Raw genomic sequence first — 12,097 nt, 5'->3', positions numbered from 1 at the left:
CATCCCACGCCTGCCTGCAGGAGCCCGGAGTCTGCAGCGTCGCAAGTGGAGCGTGATGATTCAGAGGGGAGTGCCAGGAAGCAAAGGGTTCCGAGGTCACCTCATCCACTGTTTCTGTTTTCTTGTAGCCGCCCGCAAATTCGCTTTTAATATCTTCCTCCTCCATTCTTCCGTACTCTTTTTTGAGGATTATGGTTTTGATACACGGGTTGGCAGCTGTGACGATGGACTTCCTGCCGGTGGCAATCGGGTCCCATTGTTCTAATAGGAATGTCAAGCGTGCTGATTGTGCTGCAAACCCTAGCAGTGTCTCCTGGGAGCTTGACTTACAAGGTGTGGGCCTAGAGCCACCTTGACCGGAAACATACCGTGGGTAGTGCTTCAACCCTCTAAACTGTGGGATTCAGTATACCTTAAAGATGGCTTTGAATGGGGTGGGTAGTGATAGGAATGGGTGATGATGGGGGGATAGGTAGACATTTTTAAAGGGCAACAGAGTGTTCAACAGGAGGGGTCTGGCCGGTGACCCAGTAGGCTGGATGTTGTTTGTGAGCACACCGGGCCTTCTAAAGTCCTTCACACATCCTTTCACTTCATGGCACACCTAGGAAATAATCTTGTCTGCAGGACCCCAAGTGGCGCAAACAGAGGAGGCTGCTCACGCAGGAGGGACTGGGCCCTTCCACCTTGGAGGGCAGAGGAGACCACTATGTACATATCTATAACTCATTCCGTGGTGTGAAATTAGGAAGCTCTGTTTTAATGTTCTAGCTAGCAGGTTTTCTTATCTACATTTCCCCAGACCTCCTGAGTTGTCAAGTCTTGGTCCTCAGGGCAGTGGGGAACCACCAGGACAGGGGCCTGGGGGTGATACTCAACTTGTCATAGTCCAGGAAATGGTGCTTAAAACTTCGCATCTCCCTGGCGGAACTCATCTTTCTGCTCCCGGCCTGCTTCTATGGTCTCTGACTGAGACAACGCCTCCTTCACATCCCACCCCACCCCATTATCGGGCTTTCACTCACTAGCAAGTCCAGCTGATCCATTCTGTCTTCTCTCTCAGATTCATTTTTTTGGTCCATCCCCTGTATTATTGTTTATTAATCAGTCTAATAATTGTATCTAGTCTCATTTCTATGATGGAAAGATCAAGAAATAGTTTGAACATAATCAGCTATACTCTAATATAAAATTAAAAAGTTAAAAAAATAAATCAAACAAACAAAAAAGAAACAGTTTGATATTTGGAAGTAAAGAGATAGCAGATACCAGAAGAGTTAGAACGCACAAAGAATTTGCCCCTAGGGAGCAGGAATTGGGCGAGAAGGGGGGTGGCACAAGAGACCACTGTTTTTGTGACACATCAATATGCCTCTACAAGCTAAATCTGGTCCACTTTCCACTTTGCTGCCACGGAGATGATTCTACATCACACCTCTCAATAGGTTGCTTGCTCAAAAGCTTTCACTGGCTCCCGGGTCCTATCAAGAGCAAGCTCCTGGGCAAGGCTTTCAAGGCCTCTCTCCCCCTCGCATCTGTCAATCCTGCCCTCTCACACTTGACATGCCATTTTACCACACCACATCTAGTTTCCTAAATGCACAAACTAGTTTCATTCCTTTGTGCTTTTATACATGTTATTTCTTTTGCCTGGAGTATTCTCATGCTGCTGTGATGATAGCTAATGGCACGAGGCTAAGTGCTTTTTGTGTTTTATAGCTGTTCATTCTTTTTTTTTTTTTTTTTTTTTTTTTTTTTTTGTGGTACACAGGCCTCTCACTGCTGTGGCCTCTCCCGCTGCGGAGCACAGGCTCCGGACACACAGGCTCAGTGGCCATGGCTCACGGGCCCAGCCGCTCTGCGGCATGTGGGATCATCCCAGACCGGGACACGAACCCGTGTCTCCTGCATCGGCAGGTGGACTCCCAACCACTGCGCCACCAGGGAAGCTCCCGCTGTTCATTCTTATATCAACCCTGTGGTAGGATTACTGTTATCTCAAAAAAGAATAAAACTGTGACTTAGAGAGGTTAAGTAATTTACTCAAATATGTAGCATATGGTGAGGCCAGATTTGAACCCAGCTATATGACTTCAGGACTCACATTATTTTACCTGTTCATACTTTAAAAACTTTTCTCAGACACTAAATTTGAGCAGGATTTAAATTGTAAAATGTTTTAAGTCTTCAAAGTACAAGGAGAAAATATAAGTGAATTGCTTTTCATCTCAGAGTAAGCATGGAACAAAGGACAAAATTACAAAGGAAAAGTGACAGATTTGACTATAGAATTTTTAACTTCTTTCAGCAAAAAGGCCCATAGAGTAAAATTAAAAGACAAGTAAAAATTATCCAAAAATGTGCAATATATATGAAAGATAAGAAAGTAACATCCTCATTTAATAAAAAGGTCTTACAAAGAAAATATAAATACCTTGTTTTTAAAAATGGGCAAAAATGTAAATTAGTTAAATCATGAAAGTAGAATGCAAATGGCCAAACACATTTTTAAGGGAAGTGAAAATGTAAAATGATAATGCACCTTCAAGTTGACTGAGAATAAAAGAATAGTGCTAGTGATTTGGGCCAGTGACCCTTGAGGCAAGATGTATGGCAGATGAGCAAGCTCAGTGCTGAGAAGGGCATAAATTGCTTCAATGTTTCTGGAGGGCAATTTGGCAGAATGCAGTAAAAGCCTCAAAAATGCTCACACCCTTTGACTCAAAAATTACATTTCTGGGAATTCATAATGCAGGGATTGACAAATATTTTCTATAAAAGTCCAGATAGTAAATACTTTAGGCTTTGCAGGCCACATATGTCTTTCTTGCTTTTCTTCTTTCGTGTGTGTGCTTTTTTTCTTTAACCCTGAAAAAATGTGAAAGCTATTAGCTTGAGGGCTGTAGAAAAACTGGTTGTGGCCTGAAATTGGCCTGAGGTCAGTAATGTGTGCAATGTTGACTGCAAGAAAGTTCATCACAGTGGATTTGGTAATAGCCAAAAGGATAAAGCAACTAAATGTCTGGGATAGAAATTAGTTACAACCAGGTGTGAAACAAGTTTTTTTTAAGTTTTAAATGTTTAAAAAATTTTCAGAATGATATTTATTGCATGAGATAGTATTCATGATTTGTTAAGTGGAAAAATAACAGTTTACCAAAGAATATCTATGTTATCCCAAATACAACATCATCATGTGTATATATGCATAAGAGAAGAACTGGAAAGATATAAACACCATAAGATGTTGATAGTGGTCTTGGGGTGGGGGTGAGATTGTAGATATTTGGTTTTTTTGGTTGTATGTGTGTGTTTCCAATAGTGAATATGTATTGTTTTTGTAATAAGTAAAAATACAAGAAACTTTGCTTGGGCAGCAACAAGGCCCTTAGTTGTCAGTTTGAGAAAATCTTCCCCAAATTCACTTCCCCTCTCTCTGTGTGCTCCCTGAACACATCATGATACTTTTTTTTTCCTAACAAAATGATTCTTTTATTGCTATTCTTTTTCATAACGATCTTTTGACTACCATTATTTACTTAATTGAAGAATGGTTAATACCTTCGTTTAGTTATGCATTCCTCTATTATTGGACATCTGGGTTCCCAGCATTTCACTATTGTAAGTATGCTGGTTATTTTCTACTTGCTGTCTGCCAGATCCATTTTCCTTCCTTCTCTGCTGGACTCTGTGCCTCAGAAGGCAGCACTTTCATAGACTATTTTCTCTGGGTTCTCTTGCTGGCTGGCTTCCCGTTAGATTGACCAGTGGGTGATACCAAAAGCAGGTTGGAGAGTGGAAAATGGAAAAAGGTTGGGGTATTTCTTCCCACCTCTTTTGCTGCTGTGGGCCTCTAAGGCTCCTGTAAGGCAGCCCCTACCGCTTTGCTAATTTGATCTCCTCCCCTTATCCCTTCAGTCCTAGCAGTGGTAACAGCTTCTTACTGTTGCAAGAGGCTGAGTACCTTCACATCGAATTGTTTCCCTTCACCCAGCCCTAAACGTAACCCAAAACTTATGTAAATAGTCAGTTCAATAAAATCTCTTCTGTCGAAACACCTAAGTGGAAGTTGGTTCCTGTTAGGACAGACTGATGTATTAAAGAACACTGGTGAGGGACTTCCCTGGTGGTCCAGTGATAAAGAATCTGCCTTCCAATGCAGGGGACGCAGGTCCCATCCCTGACTGGGGACCTAAGATCCCACATGCAGCGGGGCAACTAAGCCCCTGTGCCTCAACTAGAGAGTCCGAGTGCTGCAAACTACAGAGCCCACGTGCTCTGGAGCCTGTGCGCCACAACTAGAGAGAGAAAACCCGCACCAACTAGAGAGCTCGCGTGCCACAACGAAAGATCCTGCATGCTGCAAAGAAGACCCAACGCAGACAAAAAAAAAAAAAAAAGAACGCTGATGCACATCATGGATCACAAATCTTTTATTTCTTATGCAACAGGCCCTGTATTCTCACATTTTACATCTGAGCTTTTGACTATTTGCAAGGTAATTATAGGATGATTTACAAGCTTCCTGAAGCAGGAATTTGAATTACGGTGAGGCCAGTGTTTGGGAATGTAACATTTTGACTATTGTTCTCCACTTCTCCAGACACTTTTTGAGAAGTAAGACTCCATTGCATTTTATTGAAGAAATCATATACTACAATATAGTGATGTTCAAATTTTGATGTTTTCAGTGGAATCCATAAGAAAATATTCGTAAATATCAAGCCTAACATATAAGTGAGATAAAAGTCACATACAGATTTGGGGGAACCTTCTTTCTCATCTTTGAGGCAGACTTAGGACATCCCTGCAGAATTCCCGGGCCCCTTGGAGCACATTTTGAAAATACAGATTTGGAGAGTCCAAGAGTCTGGAAGATATATCCTTCATAAATATCAAGTGTCTATTATATTTCTCTATGTTAGAGTCCTAGAATTACATGGTCAACCATATGACTTTGCCAACTGCCCTTCAAAACACTCTTCACTGTGAATGATGTTGCTTTCCTCATTACTGCATCTATTATCAAATACACACAAACAAAAAACATTTCCTAATTTCTCATCATAGTTTTAATTGCATTTTTATTATTTTTGAGAGTTTTTCTTTCCTTGTCTATTGGTCATTTGTATTTCCTTTTCTCCTCTTCCTTCCCACCTTTTTTTAGCTGCCTTTTCATGTTCAACCATTTCTCTATTCATTCAATATACATTAATTCCTTATATCTGGGTATTATGTTAATGAATTTAAATGACAAACAACACAGTTATGCCTCCGCCCTCATGGAGCTCACAAACTAGCAATATTTGAGACTTACTATTTATCTTGTTTAATTCAATTAACAATACAGTAGTATGGCAACCCTTTGTCACTTTTGTTATGAATAATTTTCTTAGTTTGCCTTTTATTGACGGGTGTTTATTATTTACAAATTTAAACATTTTTAATGTAGTCAAATCTATGGACCTTTGTTTTTATGCCTGGAAAATCCTTTTAAAACCAAAGATCAGATCAATATTCACTTATATTTCTCCTGATATTTTTTACTATTTGAATTTTTAGATTTAAGTCTTTAATAATCTGGAAGTTATTTTGAGAAGCTCTAAATTGATTTCCCCCCACCCAAATATCTAAATTTTTTTCTAATATCCAAATAGCCAATTTTCCTGACATCATTACTGAACAGATATCCTTTTCCCACTAATCTCTGATGACAAATACATCATTTATTAAGCTCTTTTATAACCTAGGCTATATTGGGTCCTCTATTTTCTTTCATTCATCTGCCTTTGGATTACTGTGCCAATGGCAAAGTTTTTAATAGCAAATGGGTAATTCTCCACCAAAATTCACTCTTTCCAAATATTCAAAATATTTATGTTTTCAGATGAAATTTATTAACTAACTTCTTATTATAAAAGTAATGCATTATGAAGACAAGTTGTGGAAACTTTGAGAAAACATGAAAAAATATAAAGAATGAAACAAAACCCATACCAAATTCTATGACCATGAACATTTTGGAGTATAGCTTCCCATCTTCTCTGTGTGTTTATGTATATATTATTTCTACAAATGTTACGAAGCATACTGTTTTGTAAACTGCTGTTTAATCATCATATATGAGCATTTCACCATGTCATTAAATATTCCTTTGAAATATGATTTTTAATGACACATTAGCCGAGGCTTCTAGCATAAGGGTCGATGGCAGAGTGTCAGCAGGCAGCTCTCACAACCTCCTAGACTCAGTCATATCCTTTACTCAGTCATAGCAAACTAGCACTGAGGTCACCAATTGTTGTCACATGGATCAACATTGCATGCCTGCCACTGTCATACCTCACAGCTTGAAATCAGCTGTTGGAAACTTGAAATTGGTTTTGACTGTAATTCACTGGATTATGAGTTTTGGAGCATTTGCCACCTATACCTCATCTATTAAGCATGTGTAAAAATGACTCAACCATAAGATATTAGGTAGCTAACAGATAGGCAAAACTGTAGGTTACTCACACAAGAACTAAATTTGAATTGATTTAGTTGTAAGAGATTCCTAGCACCATATTGCACAATCTTACTTTTGTGTTCCTTTAAAAGTAACTAGGGCTTCCCCAGTGGCGCAGTGGTTAAGAACCTGCCTGCCAACGCAGGAGACATGAGTTCGAGCCCTCGTCCGGGAAGATCCCACATGCTGTGGAGCAACTAAGCCCGTGCGCCACAACTACTGAGCCCACATGCCCTAGAGCCCGTGCTCTGCAAAAAGAGAAGCCACCACAATAAATGTGTGCACCACAACGAAGAGTAGCCCCAGCTTGACACAACTAGAGAAAGCCTGCGTGCAGCAACAAAGACCCAATGCAGCCAAAAATAAATAAATAAAACAAATAAATTTTTAAAAATCATTAATATAACTCGTTTATACTTTCCTTAGAAAAGACTGAACAACTCTCATGAAAACAAAGCATATCCATGATTTTCTTAAAGATTTGGGGGAAGAATCCTTAACATTTGTGATAGAATATTTAAAACTCCTTGAGTTTTTCTTAAATTGCAGTGCAAATTTACTAAACTATATAAACTAGGGAGCTTTGAGCGTGGTATTGAGGGCTACATGTAGCTGAGATCCCAAGAAAGCAAAGGGTAAATTTCTAGAACAAGTCAGGCAGATATATTTATAAGCACTTTCCAATGTATGGGAACATAGGCTTATCTCTAACAAAGTTTCACCAGGCCTGAGTGTTTATCTTTACTCTCTCACACCCTATACACACAAACACATACACACGTAGTACATATACTTAAAACTTCATAAAATAGGAATTATCTTTTTTTTTTCACTTACCTTTCCACAGAAGGGTTGCTTACTGAATTCCAAGATGTAAAATATAATAAATGCCAAAGCCTTGAAGTATATGGTTACTTAGGATCTGAGTTTCCCTCTGTTTCAAGGGAATTAAAAGCTGGAATCTGAGAGCAAAAAGCTCAGGGAAGGGACTCTGGATGGACTTCCCCCGTGCTTCATCTGAACACTTTTTTAGTAAACTGCCCAGCCCAGCCCCTACTGATTAGGTGTAGAATTCTCTGCCATTCAGTACAAAGTTTTTCCTCTGGAACAAGCATATTATCAATGAGTCATTTCCTCCAATTGTTAGACTTTCCTGAATATTTTCTTGTTTACTTAAGCCATCCATAGAAGACCCTAAAATCAACTTATGTTGGAGACTCCCTGATACTCTTTAGTTTGTAAAACAATTTCCTGCATATTTTGTTATCTTGAATATTTATATCCTCATTGCTTATTCCTTTTGTGTATTTTGCTTTGGAATACATTTGCCTAGTTTATTTTTAGAACTGCTAATTTTGTAATCTATCTTTTGGATATTACATGGTAAGTGTGAATATGACACTAATTTCATAGGGAAAAGTGCATTAAAATTGTTTAAACTTCTTAGGCATTCAAAAATAGTACTTTAAGAAGCTTGTTTAAAACATCTAATATGCAGAATCAAATTCTTTCCCAAAACCACACCCTCCATACCTCATGTTACCAAATTATTCTGGTAAAAACTTAAGCCAGGGCTTCCCTGGTGGCGCAGTGGTTAGGAATCTCCTGCCAATGCAGGGGACACGGGTTCGAGCCCTGGTCGGGGAAGATCCCACGTGCCGTGGAGCAACTAAGCCCGTGCGCCACAACTACTGAGCCTGCGCTCTAGAGCCCACGTGCCACAACTACTGAAGCCCACGTGCCTAGAGTCCATGCTCTGCAACAAGAGAAGCCACCACAATGAGAAACCCGCACACTGCAACGAAGAGTAGCACCTGCTCGCCACAACTAGAGAAAGCCCACGTACAGCAACAAAGATCCAACGCAGCCAAAAATAAATAAATAAATATTAAAAACCCCACAAAACTTAAGCCAGCAAGAGACTGGAAAGGCAAGAGGAGACAAGAAGTAGATCTTTCATATGCAAATTATACTGTGTTTTTATTTTGTTAAGTAACTTCCTTCTATGATACATAAAGTTCATCATTATTTAGGTAATCTTAGGAGACAAATATATTTTGCCAATGGGGTCGTACTATTACTCCTAACACCTCACAACTTAAAAATAATTTTAGCTTTCATAATGTCGTCACAGATATTGAACTTTTGATCATAAATGCTTTTCACAAGTTTTTTCTTACAGAATGTACTGACACTGAAATGTTTACTGAAATGTTTGCTTATTGTGATTAATTTCGAGTTTCCACAAATGAAATGTTATAAATGGGAGGAAAACATTGGAAAATTAGAAAGAACATATACTTGTCTCCTGTTTTTGTTGTTGTTGTTCACATAGTTCTTTTTTTTTTTAAACACTTAAAAAAAATACTTATTTATTTTGGCTGCCCGGGTCTTTGTTGTGGCATGCGGACTTCTTAATTTCGGCATGCTTGCAGGATCTAGTTCCCTGACCATGGATCGAACCTCGGTCCCCTGCATTAGGAGTGAGGGGTCTTAACTACTGGACCACCAGGGAAGTCCCAGTTCTTTTCGTCATAGATATTTTTCCTCTCCTTTTTTCACAAGAAAAGTTAAATATATTACCTGACATATACAGTTAAATTTTATCTTGGAAATAGCAACAAATGTGGTTCAGCTGATGCTTCTGTGAGGACCAATGAGTTAAATGAAAGTTGCAGACTATTGCTTGACACCAAGATGAGGAAAAGGACGCTAATTCCCAGTCACCAAGCACCTCTCCACTGCCATTTCTGGTCTCCTGCCCACCATCCCTTTAGATAGTCTTATTACGGAGGTTTTGTCCACAACATACTCCAGGGTCTAGGAGGAGATGTGTACAGCAGCAGCTGTCTCTCATTTGTTGTTGTTGAAGTCACAACCTAAAACTTGAAAAAAAGCAATCTTTGATGTTATCATTTACCATAAATTTTTCGTCAGCTGCAAATTATTTCCTACCTCATCCCTGAATCTTAAAAACACATGAAACATTGTCTTGCCTTGCACTGTCTTTTCGTTTTAAGTGAGTATTTTGCTCCTAAATATAGGCAGAAATTTTACAAATTTCGATTGATCTTACCACTAATAACATAGGATGTGTTGTTTTGGTTTTTTAATTTAGGATTTGGAGGCCAGGGTCTCAAAGGAGGGTTACTGAGCATTACAGCTGCACAGAACACTGATATTCACATTTTCTCTTTCCTTACCCTCTATCTTTATCTTCCATCGGGAAAGTGAATATAGCATTAAGAATAGTAGCAAGCCTCACCAACCAAACACCAGAACAATACAAAAGTGACTCTGAAAAGGACTCAAAGTCTTCCCATATGAGTGGAAAAGCATACTATTTCGACAGTCATTTGATTTTATTTCTCCTCCTCCAAAGAAATAGACATGCAAATAGACATTTGTACTATTATTATGTACCAAGGTTTACGTTTTTTGAAAATACAGAGCTTTATAATATCAATGTTATATCTTATGCTGTGTGTGTAAGAGTTATGCATGTATTTTAATTTTAATTATTAAGGACACAGTTTTTGCATGCAAAATCAAGCAATGTATGAAAGTTTTTTTGTAAGAAATCTGTTTTGGAGGCACTACCTTATGGAAAAACGTAAGCCTTTCAATCTTCTTTGATGCGATACATTCATCACCTGGTGGCAACTTACTAGAAACCCAGTGCATGTAGTAAAGAAAAAACTCACCCCAAAAGTATTTTGAGAATTACCTATAAAGAAAAATGTGGTAGGTTTTGTGTAATTTTTTTAAAATAAATTTATTTTATGTATTTATTTTTGGCTGCGTTGGGTCTTTGTTGCTGTGCACAGGATTTCTCTAGTTGTGGCGAGCAGGGGCTACTCTTTGTTGCGGTGCGTGGGCTTCTCATTGCGGTGGCTTCTCTTGTTGTGGAGCACAGGGTCTAGGTGCACAGGCTTCAGTAGTTGTGGCACGCAGGCTCAGTAGTTGTGGTGCGTGGGCTTAGTTGCTCCGCAGCATGTGTGATCTTCCCTGACCAGGGATCGAACCTGTGTCCCCTGCATTGTCAGGCAATTCTTAACCACTGCGCCACCAGGGAAGCCCTGTAATATTTTTTACGTCCTTAAAAATCACTTTTATTTTTGTTACAAAACAATTATTTACTCTCAAGAGAAACAATAGAAAATATAAATAATAATAGAGAAGTAATGAGTCTCCCCTATTTCCACCACCAGCCAAGGATAACTGCTGCTAACATTTTGGGTATATATTCTTCTAGAATGTTTCTATGCATACACATACACATTTTTTTCTAACAGAAACCATCTTTGTTTTTGAAATTTCCTATTTTATTAATGCTCCTATCTTTATCAGCTGTTCTTTGAATCAGTACACTGGGCATGGATACTGGTTGATGATCTGAGAAAGAACCCATCATTGCCTGCCAAACCCACCTAATCTTGGAACTCATAAACATCCCCAGTATCCAAATAGATGGTTAAACCCCAGGGCCTCATGATCCAAGGTGACCCATTTATAGCTCAAAAAAGTTAAACCAGGCTAATCAGATTGTTACTGCTGAGTTCAGAAAATGAGAAACAGATGGGCCAGTTAGTAAGTTTGACAAAAGCAAAATGAATAAGTAAATAGATAATGATTTAAAAGCGATATTGTGAGATGCTGTCACGAAGTAGAGTTGGGCTCAAACAAACCAAGGCAAGTCAAAACCTCTTAAAAGTCAAGTTAGTATGAAGGTGTAGAAAAGATATAGGAAAGGATGTGGGGAGCCAGACAAACTGGCCATGTTTCAAAGTGATACTGATAGAATTAAAATCTGATTTTGTCATGTTTCTGCTTAAATACCCGTAAGGTAGCTTCATAGACCCTTTGTGATCTGATACCATCCTGTCACTTCTTGCCACTATCAGAATGCTGGAGTCATGTTTTGTTTCGTCTGTGCAGAGTTTTCCTATATCTAAAACAGTCAGTTCTTCTGAGCAGCCTTCTCTGATTCTTAGACGATGACAGGTGGTCCTGCTATGTGCTTCCATAGCACCGTGTAACCTCCAAGACTGCAGGGCCGAACACCTAACATAGCACCTGGATCATAATAGGCCTTCAGTGACTATATAAAGCACCAAGAGAGAAGCAGACATTCCACAAGTCTGTGTGAGATTCCATGTGACCAAAGAAAGAGGGCAATGAAAAGAAAGGGCACCCAGATGTGGCTCATATGTAATTAATATTTAAAAAAATTTTTTTTAAAGTACTGGTTCAGTTGTTAAATTTAAATTAAAAATAATTCAGTTCCTCAGTTGTACTAGACACATTTGAAGTGCTCGATAGTCACTTGTGTCTGATGTTGAACAATATAGCTATAGACAACTGTGAGAGTTTTTAGCAGCTAAATAAAAAGTCAAAAGTGGCATCCTAGGAAGATTTGTTATCAGTAAAATACAGAGTGAATTGAAGGATGTGAGAGAGAAGAGAAAGGCTAGATCTGGAATGAATTACATGTGGGTACTAGAATGGTAGCAGCGGGGTGTTAAGAGGAGTGGGCAAATCTGAGAGATGTTTCAAAGAAATAATTCGTATGCCTCGATGACTGGCAAT

The sequence above is a fragment of the Phocoena phocoena genome, chromosome 7 (genome assembly GCF_963924675.1).
Source record: "Phocoena phocoena chromosome 7, mPhoPho1.1, whole genome shotgun sequence".
Lineage (NCBI taxonomy): Eukaryota > Metazoa > Chordata > Mammalia > Artiodactyla > Phocoenidae > Phocoena > Phocoena phocoena.
The sequence above is the reverse complement of the archived record's forward strand: the minus strand, read 5'-3'. Positions refer to the sequence as shown.